General features: G+C 49.9%; 1 protein-coding gene across 1 annotated transcript in view; it reads right to left on the reverse strand.

Annotated features, from left to right (window-relative positions):
• The window catches only part of LOC147700533 (uncharacterized), a 140,829-nt gene that overhangs the window by 86,014 nt on the left and 32,901 nt on the right, over positions 1 to 21,914 (reverse strand). The window lies entirely within an intron of this gene.

Consider the following 21,914-nt stretch of genomic DNA (forward strand, 5'->3'; position numbering starts at 1 on the left):
TTTCGAATCGGGAAAAATACTCCAAGACATCTTCTTGTGGTCTCTAGCAGCACGCGGTTACTCTGGACCAATCTATCTTTTTCTCCGGAATCATAGTATTAACTTTCTGCAGTATTTTGTCGGGGAGGTCTAATATAGCTTTAACCGGTTTGTGACCAGGGTTCCGCTGTTTGTCTAGTATACTGAGTTGTTCCCAGGTGTGGCCGAGCAGTTCTGTGTGGTCTATCTTCCTAATTTGTTTCCACACATCTGCTGGCAGACATAACCCAAAGAACAAGTCGATGTCGGTGAGTGTCATTATGGTTGATCCCAGAGCGGTACCTTGTTCGGTGCAAAGGGCGGTGGGATTCTTTCGTAAATCCGGTAAAAATTTACGGAACGTCAAAATGTCTTGTCTGTCCCATGGCTGATACACCCAATTGTCGACCACCCTTCCTTTAGCGTTTTGATGATTTATATCGTCATTAGTACCTTGTCCTCGAGGAGGAACCCAATAAGGGGCAGCTTTCTTTATCGGCATCATGTTATCTGGTTTTTCTATCGGGAGTCCTGCTATTTTAGATGTCTTATCCTTATCTACCCGTCCTTGTTCTATGAGATGATGGAATACTTCTAGTGTGTACGAGAAGAGTTCTGCCACATCGCAGTCATTTTCATCTCCTGTGTCTACTTTCCTATAAAGAGCCATTGGTCGCTCGGGCCCTACATCCTGGTACTTCTCTTCATAAGCAGCAAGAGTGAATGAATGAATGAATTAATAACTTTATTGTTTGGTTACTCAAAACCATTACATTAAAACAAAGGTATAAAAAAAGTTACAAAAGTTAAAACAGGAAATGTGTTAGCAAAATAGTCTATGCATCTACGGAGTGTAGGAAGGGGGAGACTCTAGTTGGCGCAGTGCGAGCACTAGCGACAAGCAGGGACTCTCTCTTCCTCGTCAGGGCTGAGGGTTACCTTCCAGACAACCTCTGCTTACCCTCTAGGTAGTGTGGCTTAAGCAGTCTTAGGCTAATCTTTGGGGCACATAGGGTTAAACACTTGCAACAGTACACCTTTACAACCAACCCACCACACAACGAGACCAGACTGTATTCTTGTAAAAATATATCTCTTTATATAAACTTTACGCAGGCTTGTGAATACAGTCAATAAATTTTACGGATACGGTTGCAGGATATCAGCTTTAAATTACCACAGTTCTTATCGTAGTTCTTGTGAGGCCCGTAGGCCGGTGTCAAACAAAGTTCTTTGTGGAGCCAGCGGCTTCCAGGGGATCTGTCCCACGTCGCGTTGCCTTCCCGGTGTCGCTGATCGTTGCGGCTCTTCGGCCGAGCAGGTCACTGGTCGTCCGGGGCAGCGGTGCTCTGTGGCGGCACGGTCCTCTTCTCGTCGTCTGCTCCGACCTTGTAGTCGGCGGCTGTGGCGGTGGCAAGTGGCAGTACGGTCCCCAAGTGCAGGACGTACCCAGCCAAATGTCGATGCAGCTGTGGGCTCACAGCTGGGCTGTCGGGCAGGCTACCGACCTTGTGGATTCTCGTAGGGCACTGGTCTGTCTTTGCAGGTGAGGGACGGCTCGCTATGCAGTCGCCTCGATAGCTCGGACCGGACGGGTCCTCCGTTACTTTGTTCTCGGGCTCCCGGTGCAGCTGTGGTCACGATGTTCGGGCCAGCGGCGGCTGGTCCTCACTGTGCTTCCGTTGCTGCTTTGGGCCCCGGTCGCGGTGGTCGGGAGGGTGTAGTTGCCTTAGAGGAGCTTCCTCGTTGTCGGTGCTGCGGCGATGGTCAGCACCCGCAGTCGCTTTCTTCCAAGGGGGGGGGTAAGCGTCCACTGGTCCTGGGACGCTGGTCAGGGGGCAAGTTCAGTTCCAAGCCCTTGGAGATCTCTTGGCAGAGTTTGGCACAAGTAGCACAAAAAGTCGTTTCGTCGTTTTGTCTTCCTCTCCTTCAGCAGCAAGGCACCAGACACAAGCAAGAGTCAGCACCCTTCTTTGTCTTCTCGCGGTCCTTCTCGTAGGGCAGAGTCGTTCTGTGGCCCAAACTGGATCTAACTTTCAAGGAGCAGGGCTCCATCTTTTATAGGCCAAATCTTTTGTTCTCGCAGGCCAGGGGGGCCTTTGCATAGCCACTCTCAGTTCTGGAGTACCCCGGCGGGTGTACTCCGGCTTCTGCTTTCAGTGTGAGGGGCAGGCGCATCAGACGCCCCACAGGAGGTGGAGCCAGCATTGTCCGGACAGGAGTGGTCAGAGTACCTTGTTGATGGGGGCTTCGCCCTTCCTGGGCCAGTTGCCGGCAGAGTCATCCGCCGCTCCCCAGGAGGGTGGAGCCAGCATTGTGGTGGCCGAGCACAGTGACAGTTCGAGTCAAGAGGCACTCCTACCTCCCACTAAGGTGTAATCTGCGCATTCACCACCTGTCATCCCTCCAGCCCTGTCACTCACACATCCCAGACAGTCGGATACACATACTGGCAGAGGCAACTGAAATGGTTAGGCAAGCAAATGCTGACTTTCTAAAAGTAGCATTTGCAAACCCAGGATAATAAAATAAACTTGACTACAAGAAATATCTCATCGTCCTGAGTCCAGGCATACTAAACATGACTCACTACCATGCTCCTTGAGCCTGCGGGGATTATAGGGTATAATAATCCTCGCAGCTCAGTCTGGCCTAATGGAGCAGGTAGCCTTCAGTAGTGAAATACGGTCTTCGTTGTAGGTCACTACCAGGACATGCCACGCACATCAGGGCTTGTCCTACCTCGCACCTACAATGCACCCGGCCCGCAGGCCTACCATAGGGGTGTCTAATATGTAGTCAAGGGAAGGGTCGGGGCTGGCAAGTGGGGACACTTGCCCAGCTAGCGTGACAGTACGAGACCGCACGCGGGTTCTGCGGTCGCAGTTCCCAGACACAAGTTTACGGCTGCTCGGGTGGGTGGCGCAACCAGCGCTGCAAGCCCACCAGCAGTATCGGCATCTACACGCCCCGGCACTCTCTCGTGCGCTTTACTGGGGACTAACAGTAAATCCAATGTACCAATCAGGGATACCAATCATATGTACAGTTTACAGTAGGGAGCACTTGCACTGCGGCACGGATCAGCCGTGGCGCAGTGCCCTGAGTATCGGAAAACCAGCAAAACATCGGAGGCACATCAGCAAAAAGTGGAAGGGAGACTCACGCCAAGGTGCCAGGTCTAACACGTGTCCCCTCCAGCTGAAATGTGGGGGGAACTACCCTTCCCCAGGGAGTTCCACATCACTAAGGCGGAAAAATCTGGACAGACCGTCAGCGTTGGCGTGATCGGTGCCAGGGCGGTGTTCCACCGTAAAGTCCATACTCTGTAGAGAGATGGACCACCTCAACAGTTTCGGGTTCTCACCCCTCATTTGCATCAACCATCTGAGGGGCCTGTGGTCCGTCTGAACTCGGAAGTGAGACCCAAACAAGTAGGGTCTTAGCTTCTTCAGCGCCCAGACCACAGCAAATGCTTCACGCTCTATTGCACTCCACCTACTTTCCCGTGGAAGTAACCTCCGACTTATGAAGGCTACGGGTTGGTCAAAGCCCTCCTCAGTCATCTGTGAAAGAACAGCCCCTACACCATGCTCTGAAGCGTCTGTTTGCACAATGAACTCTTTGGAGAAATCAGGGGCCAGGAGCACGGGCGCCGTGCACATGGCAGTCTTCAGGGTGTCGAAAGCTTTCTGACAGGTGTCAGTCCAAATCACATTCCTGGGCTGCTTCTTCGAAGTCAGCTCTGTCAAGGGGGTCACGATCGTGCCATAGCCCTTGACAAACCTCCTGTAATACCCAGTGAGCCCCAGGAAGGCTCTCACTGCAGTCTGGGTCTTGGGGGGTTCCCAAGCCAGGATGGTTTCGATTTTGGGCTGCAAGGGGGCTACCTTGCCACTCCCAACTTGGTGTCCCAAGTACACCACGGAACCCTGCCCAATCTGGCACTTGCTTGCCTTGATTGTGAGGCCTGCTCTGCGCAGAGCCATCAACACTTCCCAGAGGTGTCGCAGGTGTTCGGGCCAGGTGCCGCTGAACACCGCGATGTCATCCAGGTAGGCGGCACTGAACTCGTCCAGTCCAGCCAACACCTGGTTGACCAATCTCTGAAAGGTGGCAGGGGCATTCTTCATTCCAAATGGCATGACCCGGAACTGGAAGTGCCCATCTGGTGTAGAGAATGCCGACCTCTCCTTTGCCCCATCGGTCAAGGTGATCTGCCAGTACCCAGACGTCAGATCAAACGTGCTGAGAAACCGGGCAGCCCCTAGCCGATCAATGAGCTCGTCAGCTCTGGGGATGGGGTGCGCGTCAGTCTTCGTGACTGAATTGAGTCCTCTGTAGTCCACACAGAACCGGAGTTCGGGTGTGGCTCCCGGCGCAGCAGCCTTCGGAACCAAGACCACGGGGCTGGACCAAGGACTGCTGGAAGACTCAACCACCCCGAGGGCAAGCATCTTGGAGACCTCCTCCTTGATGCAGGCCCGCACCCTGTCAGTCACCCGGTAAGCCTTATGCTTCACCGGCAAGCTGTCTCCCGTGTCCACATCATGGACGCACCAATCTGTGACACTCGGAACCAGGGAAAACAGGTCTGGAAACTGCCCCAGCAACTGGCGGCAATCCTCCTGTTGTTCGGCGGTCAGGGAGGGTGAGAGGTTAACTCCATCCACTGACCCATCCTTCTCACAGGCCACCAAGAGGTCCGGTAGAGGCTCTGACTCCTCCTCCATTCCGTCATCGGTGGCCAACAACATGCCCACTTCGGACCTTCGCAAGTGGGGCTTGAGGCGGTTGACATGTAGGACCCGCAAAGGGTTCCTGGCCGTCTTCATGTCCACCAAGTATGTCACGGGGCTCTTCCGTTCCACAACCTCGAATGGTCCTGTCCACTTATCTTGAAGGGCACAGGGCTCCACCGGGGCTAAGACATACACCTCTTGTCCAGGCTGAAGCTCGACCAGAGTGGCATTCTGATCGTACCACCGCTTCATCTCTTCCTGGCTCGCTTCCAGATTTGCCTCGGCAAGTTGTCTGAAGCGCCTGGTCTGGTTTCTGAAGGCCAGCATGTAGCTATATACACTCTGGGGAGGTTTCCTGGGAGATTGCTCCCAGCCTTCCTTTACCAAACTCAGCGGTCCTCTCACGGGGTGACCGTACAGCAATTCAAAGGGACTGAACCCTAGGGACTTCTGTGGCACCTCGCGATATGCAAACAGTAGGCAAGGTAAGAGGACGTCCCACTTACGCCTCATCGGACCTTCCAGGCCCATGATCATGCCTTTGAGGGTTCGGTTGAATCTTTCAACCAACCCGTTACCTTGGGGGTGGTAGGGCGTGGTGAACTTGTACGTTACGCCACACTCCTGCCAAAGGGATTTCATATATTTCGATATGAAATTGGTCCCCCTGTCGCTCACTACCTCTAGAGGGAATCCTACTCGTGAGAAAATTCCCATCAGTGCACGCCCCACCACGGGAGCCGTCACTGTCCTCAGAGGTATGGCTTCAGGGTACCGGGTGGCATGGTCCACCAAGACCAGGATGAACCTGTTGCCCATGGCTGTCTTGGGGTCCAGAGGCCCGACGATGTCAATACCCACTCGCTGGAATGGCGTACCGACTACAGGGAAGGGTTGGAGGGGAGCCTTGTTCTTCCCTCCCGTCTTCCCACTTGCCTGGCAAGTCGGACAGGTTCTGCAATAAGTGTCGGAACTCTTATGCATCTGGGGCCAGTAAAAGTGGGTGACAAGCCTGTCATAGGTCTTGTCCATCCCTAGATGTCCTGCTAAAGGCACATCATGAGCCAAACCCAGTAGGAAGGCTCTGAACTTCTGGGGTACCACCAGCACACGGGCTGACCCAGGTTCAGCAGCCTTAGGCTCCGAATACAGGAGGTCATTCTCCCAGTACACGTAATGTGTTTTGGCCTGAACACCATTGGCCTGGTCTGCAGCCTGCTGCCGCATACCCACGAGAGAAGGGCATTCTTTCTGCTCCCTGCAGAATTCCTCCCTGGAGGGTCCTCCTTCTTGCTGCCAATGGGTCAGCTCAGGCAGGTCCCCCAGTTCAGCGATCTGTTCCCCTGTAGGCTCCAGGGCATCCCCCTCAAGGTCTGCCTCCTCCTGGACCGTAGGAACTTCAGGGGCCGGTTTCCCGCGCCCCCTGCGCCTTCTCCCTAAGACCGGTTCCTGGGCCTCTCCATCAGGCCCCAGGACCTCTCGATCACCCTTACTGGCTGCCATCGACCGTGTGGTCACGCACGCCCAGTCAGGCAGACCCACCATCCGCAGGTGAGTCGTTTTCTCCACCTTTTCCCAAGGGGAGTGCTCCAAGTCGTTCCCTAGCAAACAGTCAACAGGCATGGTTTTCCTCACACAGACCTGCAGAGTACCAGAGACCCCCCCCCACTCAAAGGGAACTTGAGCCATCGGACACTGGCTCTCGGAATTATCAGCATTGATAACCCTACAGTAGGCATGGGGTACAACCTGCTCTTGAGACACCAGGTGCTGCCTCACCGCAGTCACACTGGCTCCTGTGTCTCTAAGAGCCTCGGCTTCCTTACCATTGATGATCACCACCTGCCCATATTTTTTAGTGTTAGAGGGCAGGTAGTTCGTAGGGATCATCTCGCTGTCTCCTAACGAGACCAGGGTCATGTGAACGGGATCTCCACCCCCCGGGACCATCATTTCTTCTCCCAGGTGAACGCTAGTCACTTGTCGGGGCGGAGCACCGGTGGGTGCTGGTTTTCCAAATAGGCGACACTTGGGGTCACTGGATATGTGCCCAGGCTCGCCACATTTGAAACAATTGAAGGGCCCCTTTGGAACAGGTTTACCTGTCGGGGCCCCATTCTGCTTCGGGGGTGGGGGAGGCTGAGAACCCTGCTGCGGATTCCCTTGGGAACTACTTTGGGGGCCTTTTTGGAACCCTTTCTGCTTTCCCCCTTTGTCCCCCCCACTCTTCTGCTGGGGACCCTGCCCACTCTTGGCGGAATCTCCCACGGGACCCTTGTGGACCCTGGTGCTGAGCCAGCGGTCCGCCTCCTCAGCAAGCTTCCTCGGGTTGGACAGCTTGCTATCGATCAGATGTTGGCGTAACTCAGGAAAACAGTGATTAGACAAGTGCTCCCATGCAATTAAATCAAAGAGACCTTGAAAATCATTCACTTTGTTACCTTTCACCCAACCATCCAGTGCTCTGCAAAAGTAAGTCACATATTCCACATACGTATTCCCAGGCCGCTTAGTACACCCCCTAAACTTCTGTCTATACATTTCAGGGGTAAGCCCGTACCTGCTCAACAAAGCTTCTTTCATGTGGGTATAGGACCTCTGATTCTCGACGGGCAAATCTAGCAAGGTATCTCTCCCTTCGCTAAGGAACCTTCCCCACAACCCCGCTCCCCAATCCTTCTCAGGGACCCGGTGGGAGGACATGGCTACCTCATATGCCCTAAACCATTGTCCTATGTCATCCCCCTTAAAGAACTCCTTGACTACGTCCTTCGGGATATGCACTCTTGACTCTACCTGCACTGGCGATGTGCTGCCACCAGAGGGAGGACGATCCAAGCCTCTTTCCTTGAGACTTATCTCCCTCATTTTCACCTCATAATCCATCTGGTGCTTTCGCTCTTCCAGCGCCATTCTTTTCGTTTCAAGCTCCAGCTGGATTTTTAATTCTGCCAACTTTCTTTCATGATTCCGGGTTTCCTTCCTGTCCGCCAGCTCCTCTGGCGACAGGCCTTTACCCAAGCTGTGCTCGCTGTCTTGTCGCTCGAGATCGATCAGATCCCCAAGTGCATTCTGCTCCTCCGTTGCATTCTGCTCGGCGAGGTCGTCTTGCTCTTCCGGGGTCTTTCTTGATTCCACCCAGGCTTTCAGGGCCTTGTAGAACTCCGGTTTGTTTTTGCAACCAGCGTGCGGAACCTTTAGTTTCCTACAAAAAAACTTCAGCTCCAGCTTTGAGTACTTGTCTAGCTTTGCGGCGTCCCATTCTATCTCCAAAACCTCGGAGGTCGTGGACTCCGCTCCATCCAGGCTCTTGGTGCCCGGCATGGTTTCGGTGCTCGGAATCTTCTTTCAAAAAGTAAAGTCTGTGGTTTTAGTAACTGTACCGTAATCCTTGTGTAGCGGTCAGAAGCTCAGGTATAACTATCGCAAGTGTAAATTCGAAAATCCTCACCGCTGCGTCCAATGTAGGAAGGGGGAGACTCTAGTTGGCGCAGTGCGAGCACTAGCGACAAGCAGGGACTCTCTCTTCCTCGTCAGGGCTGAGGGTTACCTTCCAGACAACCTCTGCTTACCCTCTAGGTAGTGTGGCTTAAGCAGTCTTAGGCTAATCTTTGGGGCACATAGGGTTAAACACTTGCAACAGTACACCTTTACAACCAACCCACCACACAACGAGACCAGACTGTATTCTTGTAAAAATATATCTCTTTATATAAACTTTACGCAGGCTTGTGAATACAGTCAATAAATTTTACGGATACGGTTGCAGGATATCAGCTTTAAATTACCACAGTTCTTATCGTAGTTCTTGTGAGGCCCGTAGGCCGGTGTCAAACAAAGTTCTTTGTGGAGCCAGCGGCTTCCAGGGGATCTGTCCCACGTCGCGTTGCCTTCCCGGTGTCGCTGATCGTTGCGGCTCTTCGGCCGAGCAGGTCACTGGTCGTCCGGGGCAGCGGTGCTCTGTGGCGGCACGGTCCTCTTCTCGTCGTCTGCTCCGACCTTGTAGTCGGCGGCTGTGGCGGTGGCAAGTGGCAGTACGGTCCCCAAGTGCAGGACGTACCCAGCCAAATGTCGATGCAGCTGTGGGCTCACAGCTGGGCTGTCGGGCAGGCTACCGACCTTGTGGATTCTCGTAGGGCACTGGTCTGTCTTTGCAGGTGAGGGACGGCTCGCTATGCAGTCGCCTCGATAGCTCGGACCGGACGGGTCCTCCGTTACTTTGTTCTCGGGCTCCCGGTGCAGCTGTGGTCACGATGTTCGGGCCAGCGGCGGCTGGTCCTCACTGTGCTTCCGTTGCTGCTTTGGGCCCCGGTCGCGGTGGTCGGGAGGGTGTAGTTGCCTTAGAGGAGCTTCCTCGTTGTCGGTGCTGCGGCGATGGTCAGCACCCGCAGTCGCTTTCTTCCAAGGGGGGGGGTAAGCGTCCACTGGTCCTGGGACGCTGGTCAGGGGGCAAGTTCAGTTCCAAGCCCTTGGAGATCTCTTGGCAGAGTTTGGCACAAGTAGCACAAAAAGTCGTTTCGTCGTTTTGTCTTCCTCTCCTTCAGCAGCAAGGCACCAGACACAAGCAAGAGTCAGCACCCTTCTTTGTCTTCTCGCGGTCCTTCTCGTAGGGCAGAGTCGTTCTGTGGCCCAAACTGGATCTAACTTTCAAGGAGCAGGGCTCCATCTTTTATAGGCCAAATCTTTTGTTCTCGCAGGCCAGGGGGGCCTTTGCATAGCCACTCTCAGTTCTGGAGTACCCCGGCGGGTGTACTCCGGCTTCTGCTTTCAGTGTGAGGGGCAGGCGCATCAGACGCCCCACAGGAGGTGGAGCCAGCATTGTCCGGACAGGAGTGGTCAGAGTACCTTGTTGATGGGGGCTTCGCCCTTCCTGGGCCAGTTGCCGGCAGAGTCATCCGCCGCTCCCCAGGAGGGTGGAGCCAGCATTGTGGTGGCCGAGCACAGTGACAGTTCGAGTCAAGAGGCACTCCTACCTCCCACTAAGGTGTAATCTGCGCATTCACCACCTGTCATCCCTCCAGCCCTGTCACTCACACATCCCAGACAGTCGGATACACATACTGGCAGAGGCAACTGAAATGGTTAGGCAAGCAAATGCTGACTTTCTAAAAGTAGCATTTGCAAACCCAGGATAATAAAATAAACTTGACTACAAGAAATATCTCATCGTCCTGAGTCCAGGCATACTAAACATGACTCACTACCATGCTCCTTGAGCCTGCGGGGATTATAGGGTATAATAATCCTCGCAGCTCAGTCTGGCCTAATGGAGCAGGTAGCCTTCAGTAGTGAAATACGGTCTTCGTTGTAGGTCACTACCAGGACATGCCACGCACATCAGGGCTTGTCCTACCTCGCACCTACAATGCACCCGGCCCGCAGGCCTACCATAGGGGTGTCTAATATGTAGTCAAGGGAAGGGTCGGGGCTGGCAAGTGGGGACACTTGCCCAGCTAGCGTGACAGTACGAGACCGCACGCGGGTTCTGCGGTCGCAGTTCCCAGACACAAGTTTACGGCTGCTCGGGTGGGTGGCGCAACCAGCGCTGCAAGCCCACCAGCAGTATCGGCATCTACACGCCCCGGCACTCTCTCGTGCGCTTTACTGGGGACTAACAGTAAATCCAATGTACCAATCAGGGATACCAATCATATGTACAGTTTACAGTAGGGAGCACTTGCACTGCGGCACGGATCAGCCGTGGCGCAGTGCCCTGAGTATCGGAAAACCAGCAAAACATCGGAGGCACATCAGCAAAAAGTGGAAGGGAGACTCACGCCAAGGTGCCAGGTCTAACACGGAGTCTCTATTCATTTAAGCCCTGAGTGGCCATCAACTTGGACCGTGTCTCTTGAATGAACTTGCCAAATGAGGCCATGTCTTTTACTGTGGACAGTATATATAATTGCTGGACCGCCTCCTTTGCGCTGCGGGTCCCCGCTTGTCTTAAGATGGACCTAAGGTAAAGACTGCGTGCTGCGCTTAGGGCCGGCCAGCAGAGTAGCAGATGAGCATGGGACTCGCATTTGTAATTGCAGAGCCTGCATTCCAATACACCCAGTTCTGCCCGTTCAACGGCATATAGTTCTTTAAGGGGCAGAGGGTATAGTCTGTAGGCTAGAATCTTATGGAGATCTGTGTGGCCCACAGTCTGCGTAAGATGGTGTTTGGGATTATACACAGTGTGCGGCAGGCATAGGGTCTCGTGCAGGTCTCTTGTCGCTAATGACTCCAAATCCAATTCGCGGGAGCAAGCCCGAACTTGTTTCTTAATTGCGTTTTTGATCGCCGTGTAGTTAACTAGTTCGGGGTCCCAAAGCTCAGTGGCCAGGTTGAGGCGAACTTTTGCCGCGATAAGGGTGGCTGACCAAGGAGTCCTGGGTTCCATAAAGATATGTTTCAAAACTGCCTTCAGTGTCTTATCTTTTGCAGCTGTAGCGAGATAATAGTATTTACTTAAGGCCGCCATCTCTTCCAGATTTTGTTGGTTGAGCAAGAATTCTAGGCGGATAAGGGTGTTTCTAGTGCACTTCGGTATATGAAATAATCTCTTGTATGCTCTGCAATGGATTTTTTCAAGTTCCATATTGAGTTTGCCCCGGTACGCTTGCTGAGCGTAGTTGAGGGCCGGCATTAGTTTAGCCTTTAATACTCTTCGAATGGCCGTTGTAGATGGGCTGTGTAAGGAAGCTTGTAGTTTGCAGAGTGCATAAGTGATGGTTTTCCCTTTTCAGTGGATTTTCTTTAACTGGGCACCGGAGAGACCTGACTCGTGTTAGCAGACTCCCAGGTAGGTATATCGCTGTGTGCTTTCCAAGGAGAGATGACCAAGATTCCATTTTGCTCTTTTTTTATGTGGGTAGTGCCCACAAATAACTATTTTAGACTTGGAAGGATTTGCCACCAACCTGTTTTCGTTGTTGTATATTGCCAGGGCGATCAGCACCTTTTGTAGTCCTATTTTAGTGTGGTCCAGGAGTACCAGATCGTCAGCGTACTGCATAAACTGGATTTTGATCCCCCCCAATTTCTTTGGGCTGCTAGGGCTGCCCCCAACAGGGCTGTCTCCATGTCTGCTGTATACAGATTGAACAGCAGTGGCGCTAACACGACCCTTGCTTTAGACCTCGGTCCGTGTCGATCTTCTCAGATGCGGAGTCACTCGAGAGTTTAATTCTCACCCACGTTTTTTGATAGAGTGACTGAATCGCTCTTAGCAGGGTCGGATTGATGTTCCATTGTGCCAGCTTTCTCCATAAAATTGCGCGGTCTACCCCATCGAAAGCGGCAGAGTAATCGATGAAGCAGGAGAATAAAGGGAGGGTTTTACGCGACCGAGCTTGATAGGCCAAATAGGAGAGTGCAGTGATGTTATCCACGGTCGAAGACCCGGGTCTGAAGCCAGTTTGACAGAAAGGCAGAAGACCTTCTTCACACGCCCAATCTGCAAGTAGTAAGAGTGTGGTAACAGAGACATACAATAAAGTGTCGTTTGTGGTTTTCGACATAGGAGTTGCATATGTCGGTTATGTATTCTTCTATCTCTTTCCTACCCATGAGGGTTTTAACTATTTTATCAATGCCTGCTCGTTAATTTTTACTTATTCGCGGGACCCTAGGCAACCCTTTTTCCTTTGATCCTACCTCTACTATTGTATCTTTTGATGAGGCATTTGGTGCAAGAGATTCGGTCAGTGCAGAGGCGGTGGAGACCGAGGCAATGGTGCTTTCTCCGACTACCCTTTGGGGTTCCTGGCGCTGTACTACAGGATGAGTAGGGGCATAAGGAGGTGGCATGTATATATATGATCGGGGACCTAATAATAAATCATCGTCTATTCTTTGCTTCGCCGGTAACTCGGGGTAAAGAGTCGAGGGTGCTCTAACAGGGTATTGACCTGATATTATTGATTCCTGTTCCTTTTTATCGGTTTCTCTTTCTTTTATTTCTTCTTCTAACTTTTTACAGGCTTGGTAAGCTAATTTTCGCATTTCTTTATCTAGCCTAGCTTCGTCTCTTTTCTTTCGTTGAGCTGCTTCTTTCTGCCACAAACCAAAACTGTCAAGCATGGCTGGTGTAGTTTTTTTCTTGTGGAGAGCTATTTCTAGCGTTTCCATTTTAGCGGGGTCAAAAGATCCCGTCAGTGGCTCCTGATTTACCCAGTCCTTCCTAGTGCATTTATGCCATAGTTTGCTATAAGCTACGGTGGCTAATCCATATTTTACGTACATGTCCTTGTTAGGGGTGCCGGCTGACTGACCTCTAACGTCCGGTCCAAAACAATTACAAAACAATGTAGACAAAACAGGCATGACGTATTTATCGGTCAAAATGAATATCTCAAATAAGTTTAGACAAAAGTCTGCACTACCTGTTCTTCGCTGTCTTCAAAGAGGGAGAATATTCCTATTCTCTGTTGTTTGTAAGCAGGGAATGTTTCAAATAACTTCAAAGAGGAATACTAGTATTCGATCAAACAATTTCAAACAATCAATCAATCAATTAAAGTTGTTTTTCACGACCTTACTCTGACCGTATGGACAGTTCTTCGTATTCCCCTTCCAGCGCCTGATTGTCCTCTCACTCAAATATCAATGCGGCACTCCTGGGAGGTCCCAGTCAGGACTGCAGGTCACCCGAGAGAGAGGTCCGTTCGGAACTGGTGAAGTTCAGTTGATCCTCAGCCAGGCGAGGGTCTTTTTCGGGCAGGTGCACTCCAATCGTTTAGTCGTTCACTCCTTCGTTAGGGCCTCTCTACCGGACCCACGTGTCTCTGATGGCCCCCGCGTTGCGACACCAATTGTGAAAAGCAGCGAGTCTCCTAAGACCCCCAATGCTGCCCGGCACAGGGACACCTTTAATTCACTTACAATTCGCTATCAAAATAACGAGGCAGGCGCTGGAAATTGGAAGGCAAGAAAAAGGTTTATTACTCGGGAGGAGAACACATCGACTCAGACACCGGGATGTCTCTGGGAGGTGCTCTAACTGCGTCTTCGTGGATCGGTCTTCTATACATGTTTTAAACACATTGCATCAGTTTATTAGCATGGTTATACATCCTTGGAATCCCCGCCCCGAGCAGGTTCCCACACAAACCCAACAGTAATTATCCCCCACCCAGATCTAACAGACAATCGTTAGCTCACAGCTGGACATTCCGTCAGGATCTAAAACACATGAGATCGGCCAGATCTAAGGGTCCGTTCTGTTGATTAAAACAGGTCCCATTGTTAGCAAAACAAGTCTTGCTGTTTGCAGGTAATAAACCATGTCCGCAAGGGTCAGTTTAGTGCCTGGGACCGGATTGAGTAGCCAGGTGCGGTGAAGAGGAGATTATCAAAAGACTTGTCTGTTACACAGAGATGAAAGGGCGAACAAGTTTTGGGCGGGAAGTGGCACCGTGGTTTTGTCTCGATGACAAGGTTTAGTCAGAGCGTTGGGAGGATGCTAGCAAGGACAGGGTGAAACACAGGTGACCAGCAGAGTACAAAATGGCTGTGATGTCTAAAATGCCTGCAGCTTACGCGCACATAGGAGCTCCTGCTAAACAAGATGGCGCAGGCAATGTTCATGATTGTCGTTTTACTTTTAACATGTGTGCGTTCTGTTCTGGGGATTGTGTCCCCCAACAACCCAGTGAATGGGCCCTAAGACTCCCACGCTTCCCCATATTTTGCTCTTACAACTTAGGTGCACCAGTCGGGGTGTGTAGGCCGAACAAGAATGGGGGGAGAAAGATAGTGGCAGCAAGACCGCTCCTCACACAAGGGCCACCGCAGACCACCAAGATGCCTCCTAAGGCAGTTGTAGAACCTAGTTTAAAGGTGGAAGCACCACAGGATACCTGTAGGAGGGTGGAAACCTGACTATGGTTACCCCAGATTTTTTACCTTGTGTTTAGCTGGTTTTCGACTTAGTTGGCCTGGGATCCTGCTAATCAGGGTCCCAGGCTATCTGCTCTCTCTTTAAAATGGACTCCATGTACCCTAGGTACGTAACTAATTGGATATTGGGTCACCTTATCAGCCCCCGTACAGTGTACTATAGGTACCCAGGTCATAGGTGGATCCAAGGCCTAACAGGGGCTGCAGCATACCTTTTGCCACCCCTGGCTGGCCATCCAAACTGACACAACTGGCTGATCACTCAGCTGAGGCAAAGTCGTGTAATCACCCCTTGCTTAGATATAGTATACCTATGTCTAAACCTATATCTGGACACATATACACCTATAAGTCATTCCTATGGCAGGCCTTAACAATCCTGGAGGCAGAGTGCTTGGTTTTATGTGAGATGGTGCTCTAGCATGAGCTGCGCCTGTCTGCAGATTTCGGAACCATGTCCTTATAGCTGTTCCAGGGTATTGCCATACCATATACTCTTAAGTGCATTATAATCCTCGCGGTTAGATGCTATCTTTGGTTTGGCTTTATCAAAATATGTTGTGTAAGGTGTCATACACTTTGGAATACTACCCCCTCGCCGGTTCTGGTGACGGGGGTAGCATTCCACCCTTCTAGAGGGATAAGACATGTTAGTAACAGTAAACACGTTTAAAACTAACTAGAGCCTCAGCATCACAAAATGGATGCTGCTGCCACAGACACGAGTCTGGCCTCCTGCTGCTGACCGAAACTCCGGCAGGGGAGGCCTGGACAAAAGGTTTCCTGTCACAGGGAGGTGTTACACCACCCCAGACAGGAGATAGTGGATTGAGGCAGGCAGGGCGAGTGAAACTAGACACTGCCTGGGGCGCACAAGGCTCCCCATGCATAGCCCAGTTCAAACCGGTGCTGGGGCACTCCAGCCCCAGCTCTGGTGCAAAACTGGACAAAGGGAAAGGGGTGTAACCACCCCATTCCTGGGTCCCACCCATAGGAGGGACCTAGCAGGTAATCTAGCCCCTTGATTTGGATTAAAGGTAGGAGCTGTGTCCATAGACTTTAGATAATCCTGACTGAAACTTTGAAACGAAACTCTGGACCCTTCAACATCCCACTCGACGTGAAAGACTGAAGAATCTCCCTTGTGTTCAAAGAGTGACCACCCTGTGCAAACAGGCACCATCCAGCGCCCAGCAATTTGCTTTGTTGCAGCTCCCGCCGGAGCTCGAGCGACAGAGATCGCCAAGAACCGGATTCCCAGACATCCAACAGCCCGATCCACAGCCACAGCAAAGCTGAGACCCGTGGAGGCGTCGTGAGACGTGGGACCGGCCATTTTGAAAAGACTGCGAAGTGCCTTCAGTGCAGCTCCCGAGGCACCCTCGAAGCTGTGCATTGGGGTTTGAGAAGCCCCAGCCCAGAGCAGCTCTTGCACTGAAGATCACCCCTCCACACTCACTGAGTGCTGCGTGGGGCCCTTTTGCATTTTCCTGCTGGACGCGTCTGTCCGGTCACTTGCCCGTTGGCTAGTGATCACTATGATGACGAACCTTTGAATTTACACTGCTGGTCTGATTGCTCCAGACTGGCCCTCGCTCCCCTGAAAAGGAGCAGCCGCCCTGACCTTGCTGGTCCGAGTAAGAAGCGATCTTCAAAACCTGCGTGGGTTGCATTTGCCAAGGCCTGTTGACTCTGATCCGGAAGCCGACACCGCCGACAGAGAGAGCCTTCGTGGGACAGTCCGTGATCCACTCCTGGTCATCGTCGATGCCCCCGAGTCAACGTGGCAGCGGAGACAAGCTTCTCGACAACCACCTGATTGCGCCCGACATCGCCTGGTTCCTTCCTGGTTCCATCCTGGTCACTGGCTAGTGACCCAGACTCTGTCCCCTCTGCTTTCAGGTATTCTACATCTTCGATCCACCCTTGGATCCAACCGGACTCTTCTCTCCTGGCTGCCTGCAGCATCTTCATCTCGAGGCTCCATAGAACTCCATGATGAAACCCAACACACTTTGACACCTATGCACCTGCTTCCTGTGGGTGAGGTAACGAGAGTACGCCGGTGCACCTGTAGTGGTTTACACCTCTAGTGTCCTAGTTTAAAGCGGGGAAGTTCCAGTCCAGTCGGAAGACTTCTAAAACAGTAAATTTGTAACTTTTACGCACCATTGACTTTGCATTGGTGCATGCGTGTGCTTTAAGCGCTGCACCCGAATCCCGCGGGCCTCTCACGTCTTAACTACTGTTAGACCAGTGTAGCTCCAGCGATTTCCAGGGCCCCATGCCTTACCATTGTTCGAGACGTGGTACTTATACCACTATTTTAGTATATGGTTTTAGTGGCCACCGGGCCTATCGATAATTGTGCAACTTTTGTATCTTTAACTGTGCTTTTGTTTAAACGCCTGTGCCTCTGTCCTCATAAAGAGTACCGAGGATTATTCTAGTAATAAATTCATATATTTTTATAATATATAACTTGTGTGGTGTCCTTTCACTTGGTATTAAAAGGATTGCATATGGAAAAACCGCTGGCTTCACATGCCCTCTTGAGTTAAGCTTAAGACTGCTTAGGCCTATGCTACCCCTAGGATAGCTTGTCTATAAGGTTGACTTACAACCACCACAAGGGTTGTTTGGACTGATACAAGGTGCTCACTAGAATAGTGGACATCATACATCAGGCCAACTTCTCACAATACCTACCAGGGCAATTAGCTTTGCCATACAAATACTACCTGATTGATTGATTGACTCGAATGTAAAGCATACCTGTGATGCGTAGACTAGGATTTAACCGGTGCAAGCCAGGAAGCGGATCACCGCCACCCAAGCCATGCTTAAATCTCTGGGGGCTGCAATATTCTGAATTGTCACACTTGTGATGTGAATGTAACTCTGTTTTCCCCTTCCCTGCCACCCTCTGGACTCATTCACAAAAAAAAAGCTGCCCCAAAACAGTTGATGCCGACCTTGAGGTGCCTTTGCCTGACAGCGAAGGACATGGAATAAAGAGCTAAAGAAGAAAAAGTCTTCTCCCCGGCCTTTAATTGAGTGAGTCCATTAAAGCTTGATGGTTACAACGATTTATTCTTTTTAAGAGGTAATATAGGTGTGTCATTATCAGAGTTCCAGAATGATGAGACTCTTACTAAAATGTTAGTACTAGGTACAGCCTGATTGCTAAAATATATGTTTTGAAAGCACTTGTTTTATCTCAAACGCTACTTCAGTATGTGGCATTACGGCTAGAGCGGCCTTTTTGGGACTGGAGACCATGTTGGAGTCCCAGCTGTTGCTCAGCATCCTGTGATTCTGGGCAAATCACGAAATCTCCCTGTGCCAAAATAAACATGCATTGGTAAAGCCAATAAGTCTCGTCCATGCAAGAGCTATTGCCTTTGCCTCGGTGTGTTAGCCATGTCATACACCAGAGAAGCTGCTGTTCATCAAGGCTAAACGTTTGTGGTATAGAGGAAAGTGGCGGGGTGAGAAGTAGAGTGGCATAGAGTGGAGTGGTGTAGGGTGTCGCAGAGTGGCATAGTGTTGTAGAGTGAAATGTTGCTGATTAGATTGAGTGGTGTTGAGTGTAGTAGAGGGGCACAGAGTGGAATGGATTCGAGTGTTATAGAGCAGTGTTGTAGAATGGAGTGGCATGTCAGAGAGTAGAGTGTGGTAGAGTGGAGTAGAGTGTCCTGGATTGCAGTAAAGTGGAGTAGGGAGTAATGGAGGGCAGCAGAGTGGAGGTTCGTAGAGTGGAGGGAAATAGAGTGGGGTAGATTAGAGTGGCATAGATTGAAGCAGAGTGGAGTGGCTTAGAGTGGAGTGACTCAGTGTGGGGGCATAGAGTGGCATAGCAAAGAGTGGAGTGCCTATAGTGGAGTGACGCAGCATAGAATGGAGTAGTAAAGCGTCCGAGTGGAGTGCCATAGCATGGAGAGTAATATAAAGTGGCGCACAGGACAGAGGAGTGGTATAGAATGCTGTGGTGCAGAGTAGATTGGCAGAGAGTGCAGAGTAGATTGGCAGAGAGTGCAGCTGTGCAGAGTAGAGCGCTCTGGCGCAGAGTGGTGTAGCGTAGAGTGGTGTACAGTGCAGTGGTTTAGAGTACAGTATTACTGTAGAGTGCAGTGCCGTAGAGTGGAGCAGGGTAGAGTGCAGTGGCACAGCATGGAGTGATGCAGATTAGGGTGCAGTTGCGTACAGAAGAGTGGTTCAGAACAGAGAGAAGTGGAGTAAAATGGAGTGGTGCAGGGGAGTGCAGTGGTGCACAGTAGATTAGAGTGTCATGGAGTGCAGTGACATACAGTGGAGTGGTACAAAATAGAGTCCAGTGGCATTGAGTGTAGTGCTGAAGGAACACTATCCTAGAGTGCAGTGGCAAAGGGTGCAGTGATGCAGAGCACAGCGGCGTGGAGGGCATTAGCATAGAGTAGAGAGGTGCAGAGTAGAGTTGAGAGACGTAGAGAGGAATGGTGTACAGTACAATGGCGTGGAGTGTTGTGGAGTGCAGTGGTGAAGAGTAGAGTGACACAGAGTGCATTTGTATAGAGTGGTACAGAGTTGAGAAGTGTAGAGGGGAGTGGCATACACTACAGTGGTGTGGTGCAGTGCAGAGTGCAGTGCCATAGAGTGGTGGGAAGTGGCGTAGAATAGAGTGGTATTGTGAGGAGTGGGGAAGAGTGGAACTATGAAAAGTGGAGTGGCATAGAGTGAAGTCACACAGAGTGCTGTACAGTCGAGTATAATGGAGTGGATTGGCATAGAGTACAGTGGCATACAACGGAGTGAAGTGGCATTGAGTGCTTTGACTTAGAATGCAGCAGAGTAGAGTGTTGCAGAGTGCAGTGTTGCAGAGTAGAGTTGTGTAGAGTAGAGTGTACTGGCATAGAATACAGTGGTGTGGAATGGTACAGAGTAGAGTGGAGTGGTGCAGATTAGAGGGGGTGGCATCAAGTGTATTATACATGGTGTGGTAGCATACTGTCATTACAGACAACACTTTTTAAATTGAAATGACCATTACATCTATGCAGACCTACAGTTTTACTGATAAATGTTTACAGCACACAAACTATAATGCGCGGAAATATCCACACCTAGTGTATTGATTTGTTCTGATCCTATTAAAGTATTTGTTTCTACCACACTTCAGATTTACAAAAAATGTGCTGCATTTTTGCTTTCCTAATTCCGATATATTCTGAAATATCTGCATGGTTCATTTACAGACATTTAAATGTTGTGGCCTAGATAAAAAGCATTCACAGCAAGAGTGCCACATAAAGTTTTTAGTCACAGAAAGTAAACACTAAGCTCCCTCTGAAAACAGAGCCTTACATTTGACCTCAGTGTTTGAACGCACACCAAAAGTGACAAGATACGAACAAGATTTCAAGGTCTGCTAACAGAAAATGAGCATTCGTAGAAGGATATAGTAAGAAGGGATTTGCTCCAAGTGAGGAATGAATGCAAGCTGGACGGCCTAAAACAAATAAAGCTAGCAAATGGAAAGCAAGCAAATGTGAGTTACAAACCACAAAGCCAAGGGAAAGCAACTGGCGGATCCATCCTAGGGAAGCTTTCCTAATATTCCCAAAATGTCTTTAGCAAACCAGGCAGCTGCATGGTCTGGTCGGCTTTGGCCTACAAAATGACTGTGACAATGTGTAATCTAACTAATGTGCATGTAACCGCTCAAATACCTTTGTTTTGAGTCCACACTATATAAAACTGCAAAGAAATATGAAAAAATTGTGGCAACCTGGCTTATACTGTGAATAATAATATTTCAAATAGTGACTGACATATTCACAGCGCTTTCTGCCATAGACTGGGACCTCTTAGCACAATAAATAGAGTAATTATTCCACACTACAACAAGTAGGATTTAATGCTGTGCCTTTCTGGGGAAAGATGCGCACAGACATCTGCAGTAAGGGCATTAACCAACTTAGATTGCTCATTTCCTACAGATTATGATTTATTTTTTTTGTAGTTTTATATAGCGCGAACTTGACTTTGTACTGGAGCACTTTATATGAGCCCTAGACACATTACTCAAGGTCATATTAATTTCTTTTGATACAAGGAGATTATGTTAATTGCAAAGAATAATAAGACGTTTAACCTGCATTTTTTATTATTTCATTGTGTGTGGGTTACGTTACATGCATTTAAATGCAGAGGAAAAAAATAACAAAATACTTACGGAATATTTTGTTCTTTTTGTCTCCCTCTTTGGCCCTGCCCCACACTTAATGACCTCTTCCCCCATTGCACTCCAGAAAGCAGTGCCCATACTTTTCATGCACTTTAAGGTCTGTAATTGAGAGAGCCTGGACACCAGGCAAATAAAGGTCGCACTTGTAGGTGAGCTTTATGTACACTTCTCTGCTGAGGCTTCCCTGAGAATGCAGCCACCAACACCCCCCTCATCCCCTCCGCCCTTCCTTCAGAATGCACCCCACATTTTGAAGATCTCTGATTTAGACACACTGAGGAATTCACACCAGGATACGCATTTATATACTTTTATTAAAAGTTAAAAACCTATTAGAAGCAAACAGAAAAGAAGGAAATATTGCAACATGATTATTAAAATCCAGCATATATTTTAGAATGTGATAAGTTAGTTTCCCAACCCCTTCTTCATCTGCCAAGGCTTAACTTAGTACTAGAAGGAATCCTATTGAGTCATATTCGATAATCTCCTTGAAAGTGACACCATACACCTTGGCAGAACAAAAAAAGTTCAGTTCAAAGAAAAAGAAAGAGTTACAGTCCATGTCCTTCAATAAGCTGCACTCAGATGAAATGTGCAGAAGCAGTATTCTTTGAAAGGGAAGTCGTTGATATCACGGTCTCAGCTGTGCCCCAGCAGCACCTCCTCCTGCCTGGTCCAAAGCCCTCTCGGGGCACAATACGTGTTCAGAGCTTTCATAACCTTTTGCGCAGGAATTGTATTAAAATTAAGTTAAACAACAGCTAGCGCTTCTGGCTCCTCTCTGTCTTTTACATACTTCTATTAGAATGTATGCAATGATTGTGGACAGTTGATAACAGGGAAAGCACTGTACAAGCTTGGGCTAAAAAAAATCTAGAATCACTTACTCTTGTAATCACTATTATCAAAATATCTCAGATTAAGAATTTCAGTGGTGAACGATTAAAGAATTTTTATTTTAAGCCCTTTATAGCGAATAAAAGATAAAGGTAGGGTGACCGCTAATTAGGAAATATATAAAAAATTATAATAACACG

This window comes from Lissotriton vulgaris, chromosome 7 (assembly GCF_964263255.1).
Source record: "Lissotriton vulgaris chromosome 7, aLisVul1.2, whole genome shotgun sequence".
NCBI lineage: Eukaryota > Metazoa > Chordata > Amphibia > Caudata > Salamandridae > Lissotriton > Lissotriton vulgaris.